This window comes from Branchiostoma lanceolatum, chromosome 15 (genome assembly GCF_035083965.1).
Source record: "Branchiostoma lanceolatum isolate klBraLanc5 chromosome 15, klBraLanc5.hap2, whole genome shotgun sequence".
Taxonomy (NCBI): Eukaryota; Metazoa; Chordata; class Leptocardii; order Amphioxiformes; family Branchiostomatidae; genus Branchiostoma; species Branchiostoma lanceolatum.
This window is the reverse complement of record NC_089736.1, coordinates 5,621,972-5,636,137: the sequence shown is the minus strand read 5'-3', so window position 1 is coordinate 5,636,137 and position 14,166 is coordinate 5,621,972. Positions and strand designations below refer to the sequence as shown.

The following is a 14,166-nucleotide window of genomic DNA, read 5'->3' as shown; positions in this document are numbered from 1 at the left end:
ACCGTCTTTGCTTCTTTAAGACAGGCTTTATGCTGTGTAATGGGCTTGTGGGACTCTTAGCGTCAATGTAACTGCGTAATGGCACCGACATAAGTCAAGTAACTGCGTAAATCATTCAATTTGCAGGTGCCAGTGAGAAAGCCGGTTGCAGTACTTCAGTCAGCCGTCGGATGTCGTTATTCTTATACCGTGCTGACTGCGTTGGTCGCGCGCTTTCTTTGCATCGTAGATGCATGGTGTCAATCAACACGGGTGGCGCAATGAAATGCTGCGCGAAAACGAGGCTCAACACAGGGGTTTCGCAATGGACGGCGGGTACCCGGAAGTGGTGCGCGCGGTATATTCAAATCGGGGAGGATTTTGGTAGCGGTAAACATGATCTTATGTCGGGATCCGGAGTCTTCTGCGTTATACTATTAGGTGGATAGTGGATACTACTTTGGACGCTACTGAATAGCCCTTTTTGCTAATATAAATGACCTTGCAGAATGATATACTATAGGTTTGGGAGCTTTTTTTTATATGCTACAGTATATAGAAATTAATCCATTAACCTTCTCTACTACCAAGGGAGTTAAAATTACAAAATAAGATAATAGATCTTACTTCAAAGGACTATTCTATAACAACATCTAATTCAAAGTGCAGAAAAAGAATAAGGTCAATGTCTTAAAGTAAGTCAGAAAAGAAGAAAAACACTGTTTGTCGTTTGTCTGTATGGTAAACCTTTGTTGAAATTAAGATCACATTCACTGCCAATTCCAATAAAATAATAAAGGAACTAATTAAAATCTTGAATTTGCTATACAGTAAAGCAAAGTTTCAGTTGCAAGGTAACTTTTTGTTCTTGAACCTTAACATCTCTCTTGATAATCTTTCCCTTCATGTTCACAAAAAATACAAAGAACAGCACTACAGCCAAATCTTTCTTATACGTTACGAGATGCTTTTTATATTAGTGACATGCTTATTGATGACATAGTAAACTATGTGTTAGTCCAATAACACTACATGTATTCAGCATGATTATTGTACATTTATCCAAAAAATCTTTAAAGCATTTTTGTTACTCTTGCCTCACCATAGTCGGGGAAAAATCAGATGCAAAACAGATACAGACTTTTGCGTTTGTTAATCTACAATAGGGAAAACACCTGAAAGTATTGTCATAAGCTTGCCGTTTAACACTGCACAAGGTTGGCACAAATTTAGACAAAACACACCAGCACTATCATAAAAAAGACAGACCTCCAGCTCTGTAGAAAACTTATCTACATTGGCTGATTTCATACATCCTATGCATGTTGTAAAATTGGCACATAATTCATAAATTACTCCAACAATACTTACCAAAACAGCATTCTATTACAGGTAAATGCTTATACATTGAATTCTTGATGTCAGACATACAAGTTCAGTTGGGGTATGTGTCACAGACAAAATCAACAAACTGAACATATCAATGACTCTCATATAGATAACTTTTAAATACACTGGCCACAATTTTCTTTTTAGTGCTATATACACAGTTTATCAATGGCTATAATCATAAATAGTTTTTTCCATTAAAGATAAACATTTCAGCAACAAGTTAATTGTCATAGTCAACTATAAGAAGGAAGTAAAAACACAAAGTTCTTAAAGTAACAGTCATAAAGGGTCTTTTTTTATATGCAGAACAGTACAAGGGGAAATATTCGCAGAGATTTATTTAGCGGTGTTCACTGTTGAAACTGCCATACAGGGTTTTTCTGTAAAATGGTGAATATTCTATGTGGATTTAAGTCTGCAGTGAAGAGGTCAATGTGAAAAACAGGAACATCAAAATAACTGCAAAAATTTCCCCTTTACAATATGTTTTCATAAAAATACATTGTGTATGGGTCAACTTTACATCTTAACATATAATTAGCCAGAATTTTATCAACATTACAAAATCTATTAAAGAGGGTGCATCATCATATCCCACAATATAAGAAGTCTTGAGTTGAACTTGCTTCCACAGCAGACACCATCTGAAAGAAAAGAAAATATTTCATATTACAAAGTTTACGAGTACTTTGATATGATATATTCGTGTGGGTACTAGTACCCCTTCCCACTGATCCTCCACGATGGGGAACGAGCCATCATACTAGTACATTGCTTAATTTCATTCAAAATGAGGAAGTACCTGAACAAAATCATTGAACATAATCAAACCTGTTCCTCAAAACAAAACAAAAAAAGGAAAATCATTGCTGCCCAATGATACACTCACTACAACACATAGATGATCTTTGAATACTTTGTATTAGACCCTTCAATACTAACAGTCACCATACAGGCATACACCACTTAAATTTGTCAGACACAAGTACCAGTATATCTATGTGTGAGGGGAGCAGGACAATTGCTTGGCATTTTTTAGATGATAATTTCATAAAATCAGCATGATATCTGCAATACTTAGTACTTCACTGTTTAAAAATGCTTTGCTCACTTATAGCCTGTAAAGCAGAGCTACATAATACACTATAGTCAACATGCTACACCCAACAAATGTAACACCATTACTTTTAATAGTAATATTCCCCTGATTGTAGTGAAGATACAAGTACTAATGACCTAAAATACTTTGGAGGAAATCATGAAAATTGAATATTATTTCCTGTTGGGGGGATATTGAAGCAAACACATGTGTCAATCTGTATATCAATATGGCTGACCAACTAACATACATGTATACAGTAGTCTATATTTCTTGGAAAAAATGCATAATATTTGATTGATTATCCTGTATATGATTAAGAAAGATGAGTACTAATGACTTATACTAATTTGGGGGAAACAAAGCAATTCAATACTTGCCTAGGGAATATTGAAGTTACCACATTCATGATAATTTTGTCACCCATATTTACATGTCCTTTCAAAGTCTTTATTTTCTAATCCAGACCATGGATTGATTTGATATTTCATCATAAGCTGGAAAGATATATGTACCAATGGTTCTTACTTCTTTTTCAAAAATCAGACATGCTTTTATAATTCCGGGGAATTTCTTAATATGGGTGGGTGTCAACAAGTATAGAGGTCAAATTAAGGTCAACTTCAAAACTGTATATTTCATCATCAAAATCATACATTAACTTCATATTCCCATATAAGTTGTAGGGATATACGTAGTAATGATTCTAACTATTTTTCCAAAAATCAGACATGTTTTTATATTTCCGGGGAATTTTTGAATGGGACTAGGTGTCAGTAATATAACACCTGAAAAGTAGGTCAAGTTCCAAAGTGTATATTTTGTCATCAAAATCATGGATTGACTTGATATTCCTACATAAGTTGGATAGATATAAGCACTACTGATTTTAAGAACTTTTTTCAAAATCAGACATTTTCTTATAATTCCGGGGAATTTTTGAATGGGGCTAGGTGTCAATAATGTTACACCTGAAAAGTAAGTCAAGTTCCAAAGTCAATATTTTGTCATCAAAATCATGGATTGACTTAATATTCCTACATAAGTTGGATAGATATAAGCACTACTGATTCTTAGAATTTTTTTCAAAATCAGACATGTTTTTATATTTCCGGGGAATTTTTGAATGGGACTAGGTGTCAATAATGTAACACCTGAAAAGTAGGTCAAGTTCCAAAGTGTATATTCTGTAATCAAAATCATGGATTGACTTGGCATTCCAATATAAATTGGCGTGATATAATTACTACTGATTATAACTACTTTTTCCAAAATCAGACATGTTTTTATAATTCCGGGGAATTTCTGAATGGGGCTGGGTGTCAACAACATTAGAGGTCAAATCAAGGTCAACTTCCAAACTGTATATTTCTTCATTACCTGCATATATCAACATCAAATTCCCATGTCAGTAAGAGGGTTATATTGACTACTGATTCCTGCAATTTTGACAATATTTACATTAGTTGATCACATTCTGGGAGATGTTGACATGACCACACTCCAGCAAAGTGGGGAGGGGGGCTGATGGACACAATGACAACTTGTCAAGTCATTTTCTCATGATCGGCTTGGCTGATTGACTTCAAATTTTCTGTGTATGTAGGGTCTATCTAGCTGTGACAAATCGTTGAATTCAATTGAAGCTACGTAAATCTATAATCATTTAGGACTCTGTTTAACACCTCTAAAGGGCAAAATATGCTGTATCTGGAGATAGAAAACGCGAAAGAAGGGCAACAGGCATTTTACGAAGTACACATGTCATGCCAAGTGGAGCACCACTATATCCTCTGCCCATACGCACCTTCCATGAATCGGCACACTGCTGAATAAACGCACAATCCCCGGGGTTCTGCATCACGTCATTGCTCCAAAATTCGACCGCCGCCATTTTGGTGCGTTAAGCCTCAACCTTCCCAGAAGCCTGTGTTGCATCACCCCTTGTTTTTGAACACCATGGTAGATGGCTGTAAACAAGTGTGAAAACAGTGTTCAAAAGTAAACTAAATAGTCTTTTCATTGCCTCAGAATATTGTTCAGCGAGGTAGCTATCATTGAGGAGCGGATTACAGGGCGGAAGTAATATAGAAACGGGTTGAAACCCGGCTATAAAAATCTCTTAGTAACGTTAGTTGTCGCGATCGATCAACTCAAGCCAAAAACGAACTCATCCACGGACACCAAAGGAAAGGAGACATTTAATTGCCAGATGTTAGGTGTTCTTCTAGAAGTGTCCAAATGATGCTCACAATCGTCCAACTTCACATACAAAGTACAACACCGAAGACTGCATTTTAGTTGCACTTTTGATAAAAGTCGCAGTGTATCGCTGTGAGACCACCATGGTGACAGAATGACACAGACATGATCTCCAAGCAGATGTTAGGGTGCAGTATCGCAACGCTTTCTGACAGCTGGGTTTCTCCGACAACCGGGCTTCTCCCTCCCTCTCAACAATTTCAAACGCTGACTGGAAGTGGTTTCTGTTACAAACTACGAGCAGTTGTTCAACTCTAGATATTTGCAAGTCTTTTAGGCGTTTTCTTTGCTTTTGAACTAGGATTTCACCACAGTTAGTATTGATACAGATTAACGTTACAGTCCATTCGATATATTTTCGTGGTCCTCTAGAGAGGACCAGATCAAAAGAAAATGTACACCTCTAGAATATTAGAGAAAACGCCTAAAAGGTCCTAAATTTTTCCAAAACAAACCGGAGCCATGCATCTGTTTCGAAATTATGAAGTCACAGCTAACTGCACAGTTTCCCCTCCCACGCCCCTGACCTTGGCCCGCCAGTTTCCGCCCACCCGCCTTCTTCCTTCCAATCCTCTGAACTTTTCATTTCCTCTCTCCACAGCTAGAGTGGAATTTAATCCGCCTAATGGATAGAGCATGTCATTCCTGGGGGAGGCGGGACCTCTAACGCACACGTTTATAATTGATTCAATGCCCTTCATTCGTGAAAAGTGTGCGGTACAGTTGTCACATACACAGTTGGTTGAACTACTGTGCATTTACTTCGAAGAGTAACGTTATATGCTTGATATAGGCGTTGTTGGTGAACGCCCTTTGCTTTTAACGTTAGATTTTGTGTAACCTACATGTAGTACCAAGGGGGATTCCAACGTCCTCTAACTAGTCTAAGGGTGTGTTCATGTTTTCGTCACTAGTGTACTTAGTCATCAAGATGACTACTTTTGTATTCTTTTCCGGCTTCAAACAACAAAGCGCGCCTGAAAACAAGTCATAAAAGTATTCTTCTGAATCTTGTGTATTCTCTTTCGCTCTCTCTCTCTCTCTATCTCTCTCTCTCTCTCTCTCTCTCTATGCGCGTGCGTGTCTGTGTGTGTGTGTGTGTGTCGGGGTGGGCAAATTAAATTCAGAAATTTGGCCACACTTTAACGTTATCGGTCCAACTGGGTTAAAAGCTACAGCCCAGGGCCGTTAACTCGATTATAAACTTTAATCTCATTTCTTACGTCGAATACCTGAGACGTAATGCTTAACACTTAAGACGTCCAAGACAAACATCCAAAACACCTTAATGAGACGTGACCTGGGCGAGGTCTTTCAAGACCATTCACTTTTATCTTTTTATTGTCCTCTGGCCGACCTTAACAAACATCGCCGCGTTTGTTTACCCAGTTTACATGGCACTTCTGGCAGACTCTAGCGGCCGTCACCATTTTCGTTTACACTGCGATATCTGTTTGTACTTTGTTTATTAGTTATTGATTAACAATTGGTCTGTACTTTGATCGATTTCTGAAACGTTTTCAAATCGCAATGATCGGAATGTGGCAGTCTAAGCGTTAGTGTAAACAAAATATTTTAAAACTTGCGCTGGAATCGAAGTTCTTAAAAACTCATTTTCTATGTCATTTCTTCCTGTATATTCCAAACATTTGTCAATAGCCAGGCATTCACTCATGTCAAATACGTTTACCGACGACGCCGTGGAATTTGCGCATTGTATTCACAAAGAAAACATTGAAGAAGAAAAAATCACAGAAATTTCAAGCAGCTTACACACCTTAAAGTACTGGAATGCCATTCACTGGACATGTACTGGACATGTCTGGAATTCCTTGAACTTGAATTATATCACGAAGGCAAAAAAAAACAAAAAACACAGGTATTGCAACTTATGATAAGGATAAGAATAATCAGGAGTTACATAAACCGTTTACTTCATTTCTTACAGTAACGGAAGGAAAACCTAGCTCTAAAAGATTTACTCGAACTAGAGAATATAATATAACTCCTTAATTATCCCGAACAGCAGGTGTCTTTGTATGTCTCTACCGTGTCCCTAACCCTGGGTGCTTTGAGCTGTTATTTGCTAACCCGGAAGATGACCTAACGGTCGCCGTTGTAGCGGATCAACGCTAGATAAACTGATTTAAGCGGGTGTGTTCCGCTCGAGAAGGTTTCATACCTGCCCCAGGGTGACCACGCCCTAACACAGGTAAGGTCACACCCAACCAACTTCTATTTACCTTAAGGACGCGTCACCACCCACGCCTAGTCCGCTCAGAAAAATAGTTCCCCACTTCCTCCCCCACGCACGCTGATCTCTGTTCATTTCCCCCTTCCTGGATGTGACTCATATTTCCTGACACATGTGGGGATTATTTTTAACCTTGTAGTTTGAACTTGATGTTGGTTTTGCGAAATATAGGGGTTTGCAGCGGAGGGATATAGAGCGGCGGGTCACAGCTGGCCAGAGGTGTGTTTAGTGCTAAGGTCGACCCCATCCGCAATATAGACTCACAAGAGGCGGATTTTCTTACTATTTCTCGGAACTTGTAGCGTTTTAAGGTAAGTGGTGCTTCTTTATTACATCCTAAGCTCTCAATAGAAAGAACTTATCACCTGGGTTTATTGAGAGAACTTGGAATTGTTGTAAAATATAACGGGAAAGCCTAAAACACCTGGCTTGGGCAAAGAAAGGGGAGGGGTGGTGTAGGTATGCCAGCGTTTCACGGTATTTGCCTACTTAGAATCAGAGTCTTTCGCGTTGTCCCAACAAGGCCTGTTTGCTTCTACGACTGGACAAACTCAAGCTAGAAGAACTACCACCGAGAAACCACCTAAAAATCCTTTCTATGTAGGTGTATGGGGTTGTTTTGTAGGTTTAAGTTTATTAAGGTTGCGTACCTGTTTGGGGAGGGTACTGTTTCCGGGTCACATGACGAAGTTCAGGTGTTTGATCGTCTTTCTTTTGTAACGTGAATTTGAAGTTGTACATAATTCTGTTTGTCCCTAGAAAAAATAAATCGTAAAGAACAACACACGAATTTTGCACAGGAAATAGCATTTACCCAAATCCAAGATGGCGGCGTACAGTAGTTTTTGGTCATTCAGGACAATTAAGGGTGAATTATGACCCGTTATCGTGCTTAATTGTTCCCATGGGAGTATGTTCAACCTTTTCATCCCATCTGTTGAGAGCTGGTGTTTAGAAAATGCCCAAAGAGTGTCCAGAAACCCTTACTACATCTATTGTATACTAACTACCTGTTAAGGTATTCTTCTAAGTAACCTTTGTCCCCTTAAGGACACACCCATGCTTATACAGGATGTCCCTTAAATTATATATTATATTTTTATATTCATATGAAGTACAGCCAGTAGGTACCCATCTGAGAATTGAGGCTGTTTTAGTGCCTTTTAATGTGCTCAAGGTCATTTTATGTCCCTTCCGAAAGATAATGCAGCTCCAACCAGGGTGGCTATCCCCAGATTCGAACCTGGTCTCCCAGTTATGAACTTATTGGAACCAGGAGCTAAAATGTGGGGCTGCAACCCATTGAGCTACAAAAGGCCAAATTTGCAGAAGAAAAAACTGTGATATTTCCATATCTTTCTTCCATCTGCTGCTTTGTATATAATCTTACTAGTAACATTTTTCGCTTTGTCACTGATGAATGGTAGTGGACGCTACCTGAAACATCTGACCATTTACAACATCTATCCAGTGGCTTGAGAAACTGTTACCTCTCTATATTTTTACTATAATTGTCTTTTTTTAAAGGCGCATTACTTTCTACCTTAAACAAATACCAACATTACAATGCGAATATGACATAATTTTTCCCAAATATAATCAAGTTTGATTTGTTATCATTTTGTAGGAAAATAGATATAACGTTGGGTAACCTAAATTCGTGGGGTACTTAAAGTCGGGATTTTTCGAAAACGGGGTATTTAGGGATATGTGCTAGATGCAAAATCAGTTATAACGCCAGCAATGCAAAGCAGATAGAGTAACGTATTCAGAACACTGGCTGAAAAGCTTCGATAACCATGCATTAGAAGTTGGCGACGTCAAAAACTCTCCGTCCCTTATTGACAGAGTCTGGGGGCTTCGTGGGAGAATCACCCAGCACGGTTGTTCGCTGGTTTATAAGACAAATGTCACATCTCCTGCCTGCTAAACACAATTATTTATAAGACAACTTATTACAATCTCTTTTGCTAACCTGCAACTGGATTCTAAGTGTGATCAATCATCAAAACTCCTCTCTGTTGCTACAACCTACGGCACGTGTATTTTCCCGCCGCCATATTGTTAACCAGAATCCTGTTGTCAAGCAGACGACAAAGGTTTGTGAGGAACACTTTTTGTCTAAATGCTGCGTGTGATAGTGGACTGAGGAAGATATTTTCCTCAAAGTTTGCTCCTAACACAACAAGGAACACATGGACATAGTGGTATTACCATTACTACGGCATTCAGCTAACTTCCCATGAATAATGTAACGTTACACGTTGCCCGATGATGACGATGGGCCGACTTTGAGTGAAGTTCTACCGACTCAACACACGGGTTGTTCCCGAACTGGCCTGATGTGTGCGGTACGGCCGTTTTTCGTGTATTTTTTTTACTTGGACACGTCTATATCCATAGCACTCTCCTCAAGCCAAGGATAGAACGAATAGCTGCTGTATAAAATGTGATTAGCGGTAAGATATTCAAGACGAATCTTCTCTCCCGAATTAATGTGCCCCCCTGTCCGACAGCACCGCCATTGTGCGTGCGGCGGACGGTAGTTTGAAGTTGAAATATTATGGTGTCAGCACGACTAGAGACAAAATCTACCATATATATGATTAGTGCAAAGATATTACATGATACTGACAGAATAATAGAAAAAAAGGATGGTTTATTGTTCTGCTAGATTGATTTCAGTCAACCATTATCGGAAAAATCCCGAATTTAGGTTACCCAACGTTACATGTGGTACAGTAAATTAATTTATTTCCATGCGAATTTGATTTCAATAGGACTCCTGTGTTTTGTTTATGCAGTGTTTTAAGTTTGTGGTCGAACCAATACTGTATAGCACAAAATCAAGATTTCGTGGTATAGAGGAACTGCGAAAAGCCACAAAGATAAAACCGTCGCAAACATTTCCATATTCACAGTACAGTGCTGTGGTAAACTGTGAAACTACTGTAACAATCTTTCAGTGCTGAGATGACTACAGAGCTAGGCGTGTTTTAAAACAGGGTGTACCCTACCCTTAAATAAACAAGTAATTGTTGATGTTATTTACAATGGAATGTACTATTACAGCTTCACCCTACATACAAATAAGAACAGAACATAACACCACACCCTCCGTTTTGTGCGAGTATACATAAAAACGGCAACTAAAAGCACACAGAAACAGTTGGCTAGACTTGGAGATTGAAAAATGGATCAAAATTTGATTACGTTTGCAAACAAAATGTAATTAGTTGCCGAAACAACCAACAAGTCTTTTATCTTGTTGTGAATTCTAAGAACCTGCTCTATAATAAACTACACACTCGGTGAGCTATAAACCCTGACAAAACTTTCTTTCAAATGTTTAAGTTCAGAAGAATAGTATATGTAGTAGTAAAGAACAGTATTATATTCCAATGACGTTTTTGAATTCTTAATTGTTTAGAATACTTAAACTAGTGGCAAACTCTACATAAGGGCCACCTGGCCATTGTAACCAAGTTTTTTTAAATTACTTTTTGCATTGGCACAAGCATTAAGAGTCCGAGAAGTTGCCAAGTCACTATACTATATCGAAGGGTTACTAGGAAATCAGTACTTTTTCTCTTATCTCTAAATTTGTTTCCTTTTTGGAGGAGACATCTCATTCCATCTTAACTTCCTAAGTCTGGCTCTCATTTCCTTCTTGGCCTTCTGCCACTCATAACCCTCCTCCTGCTAAATTAGCCATTTGGCACCGAATTTGTATTGGTTACGGGGTTAGGCAGCAGGGAGAAGGTTAAAAACCCCACCCTATTTTGTTATTTTCCTTCCACCATTGCAAAGGGTGTAACTCAATTACATATAGCCATCTCTTTTATACCAACCAAATCATGTTAACCTTCTCCCTGCTACCTGCTACCCAATTGGGAATGAAGTGCCTAATGGCGCCTTTAGAGTGATAAGGGTTAAACACGACCAAATATGGACTGTAACTTAACGAAAGCATTTATGGTGGTGCACTTTGGCATGTCTGTGTTTGTAAGTAAGTAAGGATATGGAAGGCTGCCAAAAGTCTAATTCATTCCCATAGTGAAAGAAGCAGTTTCACTTTAGGAGACAATTGCAATTATTTTTTATGTTTTTTTTTACTCAGGTGGGAGGCTGTACATTATTGATGTAATATACTTTTTCTACAAACTAAAGAAAATTGTATATCCAGCTTTCCGATTTGAAAAAATATATTACATAGAAGTGCATCGACCACAAAAAATAAATACAAATTGTACACATTTACAAGTCAATTTTTTGCAGAAGAAATAGCACCAGTACTGTTACATCAGTTCTTTAACCCTGTAACTGCTGCCTTCTACTATATGATTTAACCTATAGAAACACAAGAGTATAGATTCACAATCAGGAAGAGGGAGGTTAATTAATGATAATGGTTTATACTTCGAAACTGGTAGAATTAATTTCTTGTATAATGTGTCTTGGGGATTATGTTACAGTAATTTACCTTCCATGATAATTAATTGGCTTCCGTTGAAACCCTTCCTTCGTATAGTGGTCATACAAGAGAGACATATTTGTGGTGTCTTGAATTCGGGTCAGAAAGGTGTCTTGAATTCAGGTCGTAAGCGAAAAAGAAATCACAAAAGTTTCAACATTTACAGGATTAGTAACTAAAATTAAAATTTTATTCTCTGATCTCCTAATACATTTCGTGGCATAAGATATTCAATCTTTAGCACACAGAAGTAGCCGTTTGGCCCCCCAATATCTATTAGTTACAGAGTTAGGCAGCAGGGAGAAGGTTAACACTTTTTGTACTTGACAATGGTAAGATGCACTTTAAAAAGTAAGAAAAAGTGCAGATGTTATGTGTTGAAGGGTAGTTTCCGGTGTTCGTGTGAAACTGCACATAGTTTTGCAATGAGAGAAGGTAGGATGTAGTCCCAGGAATGCATTACAGCAACAGACATGAACTTAAACTATCAGTCAACGCTTTCATTGGGCACCACTTTGAGGGTCTAGAAGGGGTTACAGGTGCAACAAAGTACAAACTAATATTCCCAGCCATCTTTGGGATTCATGATTCTTTGAGGAAATGTTTATTTTGTTATATAAGGGGGTAGTTAAAATGGGAAGAAAATTATATCTTCAGATTTCCTTCAACATTTTGTCTTAAGAAGAGTTTATTTAAGCCTATAATACCATCACCCTTGCCACCCACTGAAATAGTTTCTAACCATTGAAGCAATGAAGGAATTGACTGGAAACACCTGTTTAGGGTTAGAATTTGACCAGTAGAATTTTTTCACAAATGTGTTGATTTTTGCTGATTAATGATTTTCAGATACTGTTATTTTACTGCTAGTATTTTCATAACACATATCGAGAAGAGTTGGGGTGACCCAGTGTGCTTGGCTAGAATACGCAAGCCGTAGCAAAGTCGCATTGCACCAAGAGCTATTGAACAAAAAGGCATCAAGCTTTGGCCTCAGTCAACTGCTTTTATTACTTTGATAAGTTAAGTTTTACAATTTTTTTATTGGTTTGATTTTCAACAATATGTTCCTTATGTTATTTTAGTCAGTTTGTAAAACATTTCAATATCAAACGTCAGTACTTTTAGATGAAAATTTCTTACTTTACATGCACACATGATTTTAAATATGCTTAATATTGTTCCAAAGATCTAGAGTTGAAAGGTGAACATGAATTTTATTTTTCCCTTTTTTTTAATGTAATTTTTGTTCTCTCTTTGGTATGGGTTAAAAACCTCTGTAACAACAGATTCATTTGTACTTGAATTCTTCAACCTACAAGATAAACACATCTCACATTTGAAATGCCAATGTAGGAAACTAGATTTAAATGTATATATGTAGTTGCTCAACCAAGCAAAGAAAGTGAATTCAGTTTGTTTCTTTTAACTTTCCTTTTCCAAACATTCCGACAATACCAGGAACCGCACGGAAGCAGAAAAATGTTTTCTTTCGTGACTTGGAATGGATTTGATTGTTTAAAAGATCTTTAAAGGCATTTAAACCATGTGTTTGTATAGTTAAAAGTGCCAAATGATGTGTACAAGTATGCAAACTATTGATAAGAATTGTTATGAACCATTGATACAACTTTCCGCATCATTTCTGTAGTTCCTATGTATGTGTTAAGTTTACAAACCTTTATTGTTATACTATTCTGTAAGTATTTCACATCATTTTCAAGTCATGCTACTAGTTGTACTAGTATGGTAGATTCCTTTACTTTCACAGTGGTTTTATTTCTCGGTAGGAGGGAAAAATATTTTTCGCAGTGTACTAAATTTGCAGTTGATACAATAAAAGCAAACGTTACATATCATAATCCCATTGACTAGTAGTAGTACGCACATTAACAATTGTATGAAATGAAGTGGGCCCTAAATTATCATAAGCTGTATACAGACGCTATTATAGGTGCACTAGCTATGTTAAACCAGAGATCTTATGTGCCTTGACATTGTCTTTTGCCAAATATTGGGTTGTATGTCAATAAGTCCCATTCTTTAAGATAAGAACCAGGGTTAGCCTTCAAAATATCAGTTAATAAGTAATATACAAGCGTCACGAGCCATCCCCAAACGGTAATGCTGAGAGATTTTTTTACTGAAAAATAAAAGGATTCTATATAATGCTGCAAGTAGAAATGCATAGAAGTATGTCAGGCCTAAGTGAAAAGTTGGTTTGGGCCAGTAGATTTTTTATGTTTTTGCGCTATATAGGGAATCATTCCACAGTCCATAAATTCATTTGCCCTATAGGGCAAGTGAATGTTTAATAACTTGTTGAACCCTGAGTAATAAAATGACCACACCAACAGTCAACAATTATAGGGCTGTTTTGACCACTCCTAAAGCTAACAGTAAGTTAAAGTAGTGATAAGCATCACTTAATACTGTACTGTAACAGTATATTGTGTCTGACTGAACAAGCTCGGTAGAGACTGTTTTCTGTGGAGTTGAATTGTATTTGGTGAGTTTTAGAATAATTTAGTTTTATTACCTTCACCAAGAAGATTATGCTTTTGATAGCTTTTGTCTATTGTACATGTATGTATGTTTTGTTTTGATGTATATGGTTTAGCAGCATAACTCAAAAACCTAAAACAGATTCATAACATCATGGTTCGTAAAGAATAAAACCACCGCAAATGTTTCACAATTTACAGT

General features: G+C 37.4%; 1 protein-coding gene and 1 long non-coding RNA gene across 4 annotated transcripts in view; one reads left to right on the top strand and one right to left on the bottom strand.

Annotated features, from left to right (window-relative positions):
• Positions 1 to 708: 708 nt before the first annotated feature.
• On the bottom strand, positions 709 to 4,434 carry LOC136420712 (uncharacterized). The gene is made up of 2 exons (XR_010753293.1): positions 4,278 to 4,434; positions 709 to 2,015 (listed from the first exon to the last, which is right to left on the bottom strand). It is a non-coding gene; the product is annotated as an uncharacterized lncRNA (long non-coding RNA).
• A 2,729-nt stretch (positions 4,435 to 7,163) lies between these two features.
• Positions 7,164 to 14,166, top strand: part of LOC136420396 (advillin-like) — a 40,766-nt gene continuing 33,763 nt past the window's right edge. For 2 of the 3 annotated variants that reach the window (XM_066407287.1, XM_066407288.1), the window contains exon 1: positions 7,165 to 7,297. The gene's annotated coding sequence lies outside the window, so the exon portion shown is untranslated. Of the gene's footprint in view, positions 7,298 to 14,166 lie in introns of all 3 variants that reach the window. The other variant, XM_066407286.1, reaches the window with a different exon arrangement.